The 13601-nt window shown below is 41.1% G+C and overlaps 1 non-coding gene across 1 annotated transcript; it reads left to right on the top strand.

Annotated features, from left to right (window-relative positions):
- Window positions 1–12293: 12293 nt before the first annotated feature.
- trnag-ucc lies at window positions 12294–12365 on the top strand. Its single transcript has one exon. It is a non-coding gene; the product is annotated as a tRNA-Gly (tRNA).
- The last annotated feature ends 1236 nt before the right edge of the window (window positions 12366–13601 follow it).

Raw genomic sequence — 13601 nt, 5'->3', positions numbered from 1 at the left:
CTGTGTCTGCGTGAGTTTCCTCCAGGCGCTCCAGTTTCCTCTGACAGTCCAAAGATCTGCAGTTTGGCCATCCTAAATTGCCCACAATGTCAAGGGATATGCAGGCCAGGTGAATTAGCCATGGGGAAATGCAGGGTTACAGTGATGGGGTGGGATGCTCTTCAGAGGGTCAGTGTAGACTCAACTTGTTGAATGGCCTGCTTCATGCTATAAGGATTCTATGATGATTCTAAGTATCTTCCTGTATTAAAATGACTACTTAAGATCTATTTCTTTGATCATGATTTCATTTTGCAGAGAGGAGGCATATTGGACTCATAGGGTCATAGAGTCATGGAGCTGTACAGCATGGAAAATAAATTTCAGTCCAACTTGTCCATGCCAACCAGATATCCAAAATTAATCTAGACCCCTTTACCAGGATTTAGCCCATATTGCTCTAAACCCTTCCTATGCATATACCCATCCAGTTGACTTTTAAATGTTGTAATGGTACCAGCCTCCATCACTTCCTCTGGCAGTTCATTCCATACACACACCACCTTCTGCATGAAAAAGTTTGCCCTTAGGTCTCTTTTAAATCTTTCCCCTCTCACCTTAACCCTTTGGTTTTGGACTCCACTATCCTGAGGAAAAGACCTTGGCTCTTCACCCTATCTATGCCCGTCAAGCTTTTATAAACTTCTACAAGGTCACCCATTAGTCTCCAACGCTCTGGGAAAATAACCCCCACCTATTCAGTCTCTTCTTATAGCTCAAATCCTCCAACCCTGGCAATATCCTTGTAAATCTTCTCTGAACCCTTTCAAGTTTCACAACATCTTTCCTATAGCAGGGAGACCAGAACTGAATGCAGGATTCCAAAAATGGCCGAACCAATGTCTTGTAGAACCTCAACATGACCTCCCTACTCCTGTACTCATTGCACTGATCAATAAAGACAAGCTTACCAAATGCCTTCTTCACTATCCTTTCTACCTGCAACTCTACTTTCAAGGAACTATGAACCTGCACTACATGGTCTCTTTGTTCAGCAACACTTCCCAGAAATGTTAACTGTGTTTATCTCCCATTGATGCTGCCAGACCTGCTGAGTTTCTCCAGCACTTTCTGATTTTATTTTCGGTCACCTCCCATAGTTTCTCTCCTACATTCTGCTAATGTCCTTCACTGTCTCTGGTTCACTTTGAGACATTTTGTTAGACAGCCAAAAGACACTTTTTAAGTGTAAGTTATTGCAATTGAATGCTATTTTCATGAGGTTAGCTGCCTCTTTCTTTGCGAAGAGATGCTTTGTACATATGGCTGAAATTCCTCAGCTATTTAACAGAGTAATTTGTTGAAAATAAATGAACTAATAACTTTGCAAAAATAGTTTTCACAATTCCATAAAAATAATTTAGTCAATTCTTTACAAAGAATTCTTTTAGCCCCTTATGTAAAAACTAGGCCTTATTTTTCAATTGATGTGACATTTCAAGTTTCTTACCCAAGGACGTATTTGAAAAACAATTGTGTTTAAATTAACTCTAGCCAAAGGATATAAACTGATAAATTGAATAAGGGCAATTGCAACATTGCAAGTAACTTTTTTTTAATGCAGTTTGTTAAGGTTTAATTTGGTCCAGTTTACTTTTTAAATAGACTGTCATACTTTGGCGTTGTAAATGTTTTAAACATATTTTTGCATAAATATTTGAAAACGACCAAAGGCAGAAGAGTTAATATAAACAGCACTGTGCTGTAATAAATTCTGGAGGCCAAACTTTTACCTCTTCATTAAACCTTCCCATATAAGGTGATGATTTGTACTGGCAAACACAGACTTCATGCAACTTGTGGAAAATAAGACTATCATTTACAAACCGTTCTTTCTGAGTAATCAGGGCTATTATTTAACAAAGGTTTTCTGAAACACTTTACATGACGTTAATATCTTTTGCTCTCTGGCATCATCTGCGAAAACAAAATAGTTGCAGATGTCTTTTTGCATTGATTGCAGAGAATTTCTAAACCCAGAAAGCCTTGAGGCCCCCAAGTCCTTGTAATTTCTGCTGTTTATGTAATTTCAGCATAGCACGTCACTGAGAAGTTATTTATCTGGTAGCACTGTGGCCAAAGTTGGCAGGCAGCTCTGTCTGCCAGTGTCTGGTGATCCATCATTTCCTCCTTCACTCAGTCGTACTGTCTGTGGTTTTTTTAATAAGATACTGGATGACACCCAGGCTTATTCGTGTCCAAGGCGTGCTTAAATACCTCTTTCATAAGCACCATATCTGGAAGTTTCATTTCCACTAAACACCTTGCATTATGTCTTGTGGTTAGTATTTTGGTATGCTCCAGCTCCAAAACATCATATAATTTGTGCCTTGCACTGATCGTTGTGGCTTTTGTAAACATATTTGAGTGTACCAAAAGTGATATAAATCTATAATAAAATTGAGACTGAATAATTCATGTCAAATAAAACTGGCAAATGGATTACTATCTTTTGGAAATCACCCAAGGAGTTGGATTTTCTGAGCATCAATAAGACCATCAAAAGAAAAAGAAAATTGATAACTTATGTAGATTTATTCAAAGAAGTTAGAAGTCGCCTGAAAGAATCCCACAGAATGCCACATAAATCTTTTATTTTAATTCTTGTGCTGATGCTTTCAGTCTCTGCTGGGCTTCCAGGCCAAAGCTTTAACCAGAGACACTGCACTGAGAAAGCAAATGTTGTTGGTGCGACTTAACATCCCACTGTGTTTGCCTGATGTGGCAATGCTCATGTTAAGAAACCGGGCATGAATATTGTGATATTCAAGAATCCAACAGATATTTATTACTGCTAACTGTTATATACAAACATTACATTCACAGCCTCATAAGTGTCTGGGCTGACATTAAACTATCAGATCTTGTAATGTCTCATACTTTAAGTAAGATGAAGCATGTGACCTTTACACCACCAGGTCATATGCTATGGTCGTGATGATATTGTAAGCCTGTCTCTTAAAGGTACAAAGACTGTGTAACACAATTCAACATCCCCCCTTTATCCAAAACTAGAAACTTATCTCAAACAGATATATATGGTTGTACATGGACACATATTGCCAATTCAATAATAATAGAAACAGGTAAAATAGAATTTTCAACACTAACATTTTAAACTTCAAAGTAACACTGGAAGTTTCACAAATCGTTTTGATCCGAACATGTACTCATTGTTCTCTGTTGTACTTGTTTAACATCTTGGTTGTCTTACTGCTGGTTGCTGGCATTAGGTATCAATATATGGATGTCATTGTTGGAGTGTTTTTCACTTTCTTAAATGCATGATTGTTGAGCTATTCATTGGTCCAAGTTGGCTTTTGCTCTTTCACAAAGTAGCACCAAGATCAATGATGACCTCATACGATCTGAGTTGATTGCATATTCTAGACGCCTTTGCTGAAATCTAAATATTTGCGTTTGCCTTTCGAACTAGGACTACCCACAGTGCAGGGTTTTTTTTTTAAGTTCTGTATGCACTGACTCATCATGTGTCTCTTTCATTGTTATCTGTTTTTTAAAAATGAATATCTCTATCTTGGAATAATATGACAATTAGTTGCTTGGCAAGGTCATCCACACTTGCCTTCTGAGCATATGTTGTCCTGGGAAGAGTAATCCCTTCTCCATTAGTGTCACATGGAAATGCAGCAATGCAATATGAGTATCCTGTTTAGTTGCTTGGCACATAATGGTCATTGATTTGGTAGTTTGGACTAATCATTGTGCGAGACCTATTGAGTGTAGATAAAGTGGTAACAATCTTAAATGGGTCTCTCCTCACATAGCACATGTGTCTTGAAGTGTACTACGGTTTGTTGTCAGGCACTATCTGTTCTAGGAGTCCAAATAAACTGAAAATAGAATTCATTGTGTCTTGTGGTATTCACACACATTGAGTACCTAAAGAAATTTCGAGTGATCATTTGTCACACGGATGTAATCTTCTCCATGCACTGTGCATAGGTTGCTACTTTCATCCAAGGAGTGAATGAAACATTCCTCAAATTTTGGTAGGACTGTATAAACTTAAACATTTCCCACTGGACTTTAGATTATGACTAGGATTCTCCCCATCAAAGTCTGCATCCACATCTGATATTTATTTTTGTAAACTTCAGCATCTTAAGTTTTTATTTTGTGTTCTTAGTCCTCTTACTCATCTCCCTGTTCTTTCCCTTTGTAATGCTAATTCTAATTCTCTCATGTCCATTTACATTCTTCTCAACTCCATCTCCTTCTCCTGTTTCCTAAGCTCCAGTTGCTTTTCTTTAAGCTGCTTTAGCTGTAATTCAATATTATCTGATTCTGATGTTTCACTAACTGGAGTACCAAGTCTCTCCAGCATTTCTACTCAACCCAAAAGCTGTTCTAGCCTAACATTTATGTCTGCCATATAAGATTTAGCAGGCAATTCCACTCCTGACCTATTGCCAATTCAGTCAATCTGGCTTTTGTAATCTCATCTAAGTCAGTCAGGGACAACTCTGCAGGACATCTTTGCAGTTTTCCATGCTCTTTTCATATTTTTCAGCACAGAACTTGATGTTTCCTTTACCTTTATCTTGTACTAATCCCACGCCCAATTCCTCATTTTCTCTACATCAAAACAATCCTGGCCATACTGCCCAATATGCTGTCATGACCCATTGGAAAGTGCACTGATACTCAAGCCCCATTAGGCCCAAGGTCACAAGCTATAATCAAATTACTCAAAGTTCTGCAATTTACCTGTCTGATGGACTCAAATTAATAGAAAACACTGACCAAGTTTATGTAATGAGAAACTACTATTTATTACAAAGAAATTGATTCTAACCATAGCCAAACTAAAATATAAACTATCAACATTAGTTCTATTAGTTGAGACTCTCGCTCCCTTTTTAAACAAATACACACACACAGACAGGCAGGCAGACAGACAGCCAGAAATGGGTATTATGGGTAAAGGAAAAAGTACTGGGAAAACATAATTCCATAGGAGCAGTCCACAGGATCTGTTTCACTTCCCAAGAGTTTTTGATTCCCAATCTCCTTACTTCCATATTTCTAGATTCTTTCAATCCTTTGCAGAAGACACAGGGTGGTTGTCACAAAAGATGTAAAGTCTTTCAGTTATTGGTTAGAGGCAACAGACTGATGGGAAAGACAATCTAGCTGTGTCCAGACTTTGATTATTTCTCTGCATTGAGAGAGAGCGAGAAAAAGACCTTGTCTTTTCTGTAGTCTCTCCACCTCTATCATAAAGACTCAAGCTGTTCGCCCGCCCAAACAGCAGTCAGAGAGATGGTGTCATACTGATAACTCCTGACATCCACAATTTGTCCCAATTACACAAGCAGATCAGCAATTGGTCTCTAGCTGAAGTTTACATATATGTGGTGCAGTGGAATCTAAAATCTCTTCCCAGCTGTTTGAACAAGCCAAAAGTGTAAATAAAACTCACAATGAATTCCAGTGACTTATTTTTAAGAGTGAAACAATTGCTTCCTCAATTTTGGTTCAAAACAATCCGTTTCCCATTGTGATCTAAATCCAAAGTAAATTAAGAAAAAAAAATGGTCTTTGCGGCTTATAGTTTAAGAATTGTGGGATTGTAGCACTAGGTTTGTACCTGCTAGCATTCACACCACTACAGGAGTGATGAAGTCATGTGAGTGTTTTTTTCTTAATTGTCATGTCTGTTTGGAAAAAAAATGGTGGAACTGGTAGATGTCTGATCAAAGGTAAACATTTGTAATGTAGAAAATTGCTTTTTCAGCATTTTTAAGCCGTATATTTTTGAAGAGGAGGTTTGGAGCTGTGTTTTCAAGATTAGTCCTTTTGAAAATTGGATTAGAAACCTCTTGCATATTTTCTAAAGAGAGAGAGGTAGAATTTTCACTGTGCTTTAGTATGAATCTGTAACCTTTTGATTTGTAACTTCAGCCTTGTAATTTTAAAAATTTCTTATGTCTCAAAAGAAGCTATATTCAAATTAGAAAGGGAATTAATGATGTCTTCTAGCAAGTCAATTCCCAACTGAAACTGATCCTGCTAAGAGATGAGAAACTGTCCCTTGATCCACCTTGATGATTAAATCCTGTCCACCATCTGCAAGGCACAAGTCGGCACTGTGCTATTTCAACAACATTAAATGGCTCAACACCTTCCAGGCCAAAGCAGCCAACTTGATTGGCATCCCATCCACCACCTTCAACATTCATTTCCTTCACTACAAATGCACAGTTGCAGCAATGTGTATCACCTACTGGATACACTACAGCAACTCAAAATTTCCTTCAACAGCACCTTCCAAAGCTGTGACCTCTACCACCTGAAGGTACAAGGGTATCACCACCACCTGCAAGATCCCCTCCAAACCACTCACCATCCTGACTTGATGTGGAGGTGCTGGTGTTGAACTGAGGTGGATAAAGTCAGAAGTCACAGGTTGTAGTCCAACAATCTGCTTCATCCTTGAGCACAATGGCTTCACCTTTGACAACCAGTTCCTCATCCAAATGCACAGAACAGCCATGGGGATCATATTTGAACTCCAATATGCCAACATTTCATGCACAAGTTCGAGCAAGAATTCTTTGCTGCACAGGATCTCCAACCAACGTTATACACCAGATACATCGACCAAAATTTCTTCCTTTGGACTTATGGCGAGGAATCACTAAAACAACTACATAGCGATATCTGAGATAACAAGGTGTAGAGCTGTATGAACACAGCAGGCCAAGCAGCATCAGAGGAGCAGGAAAGCTGACGTTTTGGGCCTAGACCCTTCTTCAGAAGTTTCATCCCACAATCAGACTTACCATGGACTACTCTTTAGAATATGTCTCATTCTTAGACACACGCATCTCCATCAAGGACGGACACCTCAGTACCTCACTCTATCACAAGCTCATGGATAACCTCACAATGCTGCACTTCTCTAGCTTCCACTCTAAACATATTAAAAAGGCCATCTCCTACAGACAAGCCCCACGCATACACAGGATCTGCTCAGATGAGGAGGGACGGACTGACATCTGAAGGTGTTGAAGAACGCCCTCTTAAGAATGGGATATGATGCTCAACTCATCGATTGCCAGTTCCGACGGGCCAGAGTGAAAAACTGTAATGACCTCCTCAGAGGACGGACACAGAACATGACCAGTAGAGTACCCTTCACTGTCCAGTACTTCCCTGGAGCGGAGAAACTACTCCATGTTCTTTGCAGCCTTCAATACATTATCGATGACAATAAGCATCTTGCCAGGATCATCCTTATGCCTCCACTTCTTGCCTTCAAACAACCGCCAAACCTTAAACAGACCATTGTTCGCAGCAAACTACCCAGCCTTCAGGACAACATCGACCACAACACCATAAAACCCTGTCTTGGTAACCACTGCAAGACATTGTCAGATCATCAACATGGACACTACCATCACACGTGGGAACACCACCCAGCACATGCATGGCGGATACTCATGTGACTCAGCCAACGGTGTCTATCCCATACGCTGCAGGCAAGGATGCCCCAAGGGATGGTACATTGGCGAAACCATGCAGACGTTACGACAATGCAACAATCGCCAGACAGGGATGTTCCCTCCCAGTGGGGGAACACTTCAGTGGTCAAGGATATTCGGCTTTCGATCTTTGGGTGAGCGTTCTCCAAGATGGATTTCAAGATGCACAACAACACAGAGTCACTGAGCAGAGACAGATAGCTTAGTTCTGTACCCATGAAGACGGCCTCAACTGTGATCTTGGGTTCATGTCACGTTACAGTTGACCCTCCCCCGCAATGCTGTTCTGTATCTGTAAAATCTTCCTTCCTGTCCTGTTTTGACACCATCACCTTGATAACTTGTTATGATCTCTCCACCTTAATTAGTTTGTACAGTTTTGAATTTAGCATGTGATTCCAGTCATTTAGTTTGTCTCCGGTACCACCTTATTTTTAATTTTTTGTAATTACCTCTCTGTCTCACTTAATCAGATTATAGGTCATTCCCTTCACTGATTATTCAGCTGTTGACACTTTATTCACCTTCTAACATTCTTGGTCACCTGTAGGGACTCATTATCTGACACTCACACCAGTTGTTATGATCTTTTGATCTCTCTGTCCTTGATCTCTCTGCCTATAAACTCTGTGTCTGTGTGCTCCAATCTCTCGCTGCACCTGACGAAGGGGCTGCGTTCCGAAAGCTTGTGTGATTTCAAATAAACCTGTTGGACAATTACCTGGTGTCGTGTGATGTCTGACTTCATCCTAACTTGGAAATACATCACCATTCCTTCAGAGCCAGTGGGTCAAAGTCCTGGAACTCTCTTTCAACCATTGTTGTGGATATACCTAAATTTTATGGACTGCAACAGTTCAAGGAAATGGCTCACAACCATCTTCTGAAGAAAGGATGGACAATAAATTCTCCCCGTGTCTGCGTGGGTTTCCTCCGGGTGCTCCACTTTCCTCCCACAGTCCAAAGATGTGCAGGCTAGGAGAATTGGCCATGCTAAATTGCCCGGAGTGTTCAGGGATATGTAGATTAGGTGGGTTATAGGGGGATGGGTCTGGGTGGGATGCTCTCAGGGTCAGTGTGGACTTGTTGGGCCGAAGGGCCTGTTTCCACACTGTAGGGATTCTATGATAAATTCAGGGCTTTCCAGTGATCCTTACTGTCCATTACTAAGTTGAAAATAAACACCCTAGGTGATGAACCTGTTTTCTATGAAATGGTCAGGATAGAATCAGTTCTGATTAAGGATTTTTAAAATTTGTTGATGGAATTTGGGCATCACTGGCTTAATCAGCATTTAATGATCATCCCTAGCTGCCCTTGAGGAGATGTTGATGAGCTATCTTCTTGAAGTTCTGCAGTCCATTTGGTGTAGGTAGCCCCCTCCCCAACAATGCCGTTAGGGAGGGAGCTCCAGGACTCTCATGATTTCGGCCTGGTCTCTTTAGGGAAGGTAATGAGCTATTTCCGTAGACTTTGAAAGCAGATCATCCTCTGGCCCTTTCTTCTGGTGGCCAGGGGCCTAAAGAGACAACGTAACACAAGCAAACAATCAGGGAGGGGAAGTCACATTAAAATGAAAATGATCTACTATTCTGTAAATTATTATTGATCTGACAGAATAAGTCACTCCCCAGAGTCATTCAGGCCTTTCCAGTTCAATTTTTGGGAAAACTCTCAGAGCTAATGATTTAAACCATAAACCACTCTGTTTTGATTATAGATTTCAAGCATCATGTCTTCAATCCACACGTGTAAACATTAAATTACATATCAGATATCCCACAGTGAATTCCAATCATGAATACAAATAGAGCCTGTGTGGTAGTAGAAGACTAACCATAGAGTCATACAGCACAGAAATAGGCCCTTCAGCCCAGCTCATCCATGCCAACCAGGTTTCCTAAACTCAACTAGTCCAATTTGGCCCATATCCCTCTAAACCTTTCCTATCTTTGTACCTGTCCAAATGTCCCTGCCTCTACCACTTCCTCTGAAAGCTTGTTCCATAATGCTAATTCGGCAATTCTAACAAGCCTTCATCCCTGCGGCATGCACCTTATGTTTGTATAATTTAAACGGACTGAGACACTAAACCTGTATGCCACGTCTGTAATTGTTAACTCATGGCCTGCTGCTTGTCCTGTTTCCACTCCTTAATCAGGTAAGATCAAACCAAAGGTTTGTCAAGCTCTTTCTTTTCTCTACTCCAATGACAGTGTTTTACATGAAGTTTAACCCTCTTTAGAGCAGTGATGCTCTTTTTTTTGTAAATAATCCATCACACTGGCCATTCGAATGTCTCTCTGAATGAAACTATCCAGTTAGTGTCTGTTTGTGGACAGTGTGTGTCCACATGGAGTTGTCACAGGGCTGTTTAGACATCTTCCTTTTGGATCATTAGTGGATTTAGGAGGAGAAAAATTTGGGTTAAAAATTGCTTAGGCACATCAGTGGGACTGGGATCACAATGTGCGATTACTGCACATCTAATGGAAGTGCAACAAGCTCCTACTGTCTATTCACATTCATCATTGCCCCATGTAGCCTAGTGTTAAACAGGCTGCTGTGTGGTTTTGTTGGCAGCAGGAGTATATGTTCATGTGAGGTTTGTTATGTATACTGTCTTTAGGGCCTTCCTTGGTCCAGTCTGCGTGAAGGTAGTCGCTTTAGGTTTAGGTCTGTCTCCAGCCATATCCTATTTTATTCTCCCATCAGGTCAATGACTTTATGATAGTGGGCGCTACTTATTGAATTCAATTAACATATTCAGACACATATACAGCATCTCCGCCTAAGCTTTCTTTTTCTGATAACCATTTTTGTTACACATTTGTTTATATAATTATATTTACCACTAACCCATCTCTCCCCAGATACATGGGAACACCATCACCTTCAAATGCCCCTCCTAGCCACTGACCAACCAGACTTGGAAATATATCACTATTCCTTCAGTGTTGTCAGGTCAAAATTCTGGAAATCCCTTCCTGACAGGACTGTGGGTGTAACCTTTGTATATGGACTGCAGCAATTCAAGAAGGCAGCTCACCACCACCTTCTGAAGGACAATTAGGGATAGGCTGGTCCAGCCAGTGAATTCCATGAATGAATGAAAAAGAGTTACCTCAAGATGCTGCAGCAAACTCACTCACATTCTTCAGTCTCTCTTGCACGATGTAGCAGGAGATAGCAGCAAAGAACCCATTGGGAACAGGGACAGCTACATCTGCTGAGGTCACTGAAGGATGCAGTGCTATGAACTATTGGCATGGCAGTGATTCAGGCTGCTACATTGCTGCAGTCATAGCATCATAGAGTCTTTGAGATGTATAGCATGAAAACAAACCCTTCGGTCTAACTTGTCCATGCCGACCAGATATCCTAAACTGATCTAGTCCCATTTGCCAGCATTTGGCCCATATCCCTCTAAACCCTTGCTATTCATGTATCCATCCAGATGTCTTTTACATGTTTTAATTGTACCAGCCTCCACCACCTCCTCTGGCAGCTCATTCCACACACGCACCACCCTCTGTGTCATAAAGGTGATCCCTTAGGTCCCTTTTAAATCTTTCCCCTCTCACATTAAACCTATGCTCTCTCGTTTTTGATTCCCCTACCCTGGAGAAAAGACCTTCGCTATTCACCCTATCCATCATAATTTTATAAACCTCTATAAGGTCATTTGGAGACTGAAGGAGTATCTCATAAACCCAGACTGTTTAGCCTCTTCCTATAGCTCAAACCCTCCAACCCTTGAAACATCTTTGGGCCTGTCTTATGTACCTTCCTAAATCTTGCTTAGTTTTTTTTTTAATTCACTCATGGGATATGTTGAGTAACTCACCTCCCATATCCCCAAAGCTTGCTCACCATCTATAAGGCCCAAGTCAGGAGCGTGCCTGCCTCTTCGCCATTTTCCTAGATGAGTGCAGTTCCAACAACACTCAAGAAATTTGACACTAGCCATGACAAAATAGCATGTTTGATCAGTGCAATATTTACCAACTCAAGCTTTAGTTTAGAGAAACAGGAGTAGGCCATTCAGCCTGTCCAGTCTGCTCCAAAATTCAATTAGATCATGGCTAATTACCTAACTCAGTGCCACTTTCCTGCACTATCTCCAAATCCTTTATGTTATTAGTGTTTAGAAATCTATCAACTTATCTATCTTCTTCATTGATTAAGCTTTGCAGTCTGCTGGGTTAGCGAATGCCACTGCATGAAGAAATTCCTCATCGCAGTCTAAAATGACCTACCCTTATCCTGAGATCGTGTTCCCTGGTTCCAGAGTCACCTGCCAGGGAAAAGGTTTTATCTACATCCAACTATCACACACTGTAAGAACTTTGAAGGTTTGAATTTAAGCGCATCTCATTCTTCTCAACTCGAGTGAATTCACACCCGGTTTTCTTAATCTCTCCTCATCTAACAATCATCCCAGGATAAGTCTGGTGAAACTCTGTTGCACTCCCACTCTGACAAGTATATCCTTTCTTAGATAAGGAAACCAAACCTTTACACAATATTCAAGGTATAATCTCACTAAGGCTCCATGCAACTGCAACAAGATATCTTCTACCATCACATTACCTTGCGATGAAGGCAAACATATCACTTGCCTTCTTTATTGAGTGTTCCTCAGCATGTTTAAACTCAATTAATGTCTAGAATTAAATGTTCGTCTAATGAATAATGAGCATGAAACTACCAGATTGTCATAAAAACCTGTCTGGTTTTACAGTGATGGTAATATAATGGTGAGTTTAACTGCCTTCCAAGCAGTTGGCCCAGGTTCGATCCCTGGCCATCACAAGATCAGAATTTATGATCGTCACAGTAACGGAGTGATTAGCACTGCTACCTTGCAACGCCAGGGACCTTGGTTCGACTTCACCCTCGGGTGTTTGTCTGTGTGGAGTGTGGTTTTCCTCTGGGTGCTCCGGTTCCCTCCCACAGTCCAAAGATGTGCAGGTTAGGTGGGTTAGCCATGGGAAATGTAAGGTTACAGGGATAGGGTGAGAGTTTGGGATGTTTTTTGGACAGTCAGTGCAGACCCAAATGGCCTCTTTCCGCACTTAGGGACTGTCTGGTTCACCAATGTCCTTTGGAGAAGGAAATCTGCTGCTTTAATTAAGTCTAGCCTACATGTAACTCCAGGCGCAAAGCAATGTGGTTGACTCTTAATTGCCCTCTGAAATAGCCCAGCAGGTTGCTTGGTTGCCCTAAACTACTACATCAAAGCACTCTGAGTACATCTACACCTCATGGTCTCCAGAGGTTCGGGAAAATGGCTCACCGCTATCCTTGCAAGGACAACTGGGGATGGATGACCCTGGCATCCTTAGAGTGAATAGAAAACAATTGTGCAAGCTATCAGTGGCTCAGAGACAGCTCCCTCAACCAAATATAGGAACTAGGAGCAGGAGTAGGCTATTCAGGCCCACGAGCCTGCTCTGCCATTCAATACGATTGTGGCTGATCTCATCTCAGTCTCTACTACACTTTACTGCCCACTCTCCATCACACTTTAATCTGTTGCTAATTAAAAATCTATCTATCCACATTTACTCAGAGTCCCAGCATCCTCCGCACTCTGGGGTAGTCAATTCCAACAATTCAAGACCCTTTGAGAGAATTAATTTCTTCTGCTCATCTGTTTTAAATCTACCACCCCTTATCCTGAAACTATGGCCTTTTATTCTAGATTGCCCCACAAGGGGAAACATCTGCTTTAACCCTGATTTATCAATCCCCTTCAGCATTTCATGTACTTTGCCCACAAACTACAGTTTGTCTGACATGCTCCGGGCAGGTGGTTGGTGGGGTGAAGGAGAAGGTCAGTGTACTGTGGTGCCAGGAGAAATCCTTCATCCTCAGAGACATTTTTTTTTTACAATTACATATTGGTGGTAGTCTAAGGATGTGCTGGCCACTGAAAAGCACTTCACCTTCTCCGTGTCTCTCAGCAATGTAATGGCCTGAAACAACAGCCGTGACAACTTGCATTTATGTAGCACCTTTTATGCGGGGAAATGTCCCAAAACACTT

The sequence above is a fragment of the Rhincodon typus genome, chromosome 10 (genome assembly GCF_021869965.1).
Source record: "Rhincodon typus isolate 14 chromosome 10, sRhiTyp1.1, whole genome shotgun sequence".
Taxonomy (NCBI): Eukaryota; Metazoa; Chordata; class Chondrichthyes; order Orectolobiformes; family Rhincodontidae; genus Rhincodon; species Rhincodon typus.
The sequence above is the reverse complement of the archived record's forward strand: the minus strand, read 5'-3'. Positions and strand labels throughout refer to the sequence as shown.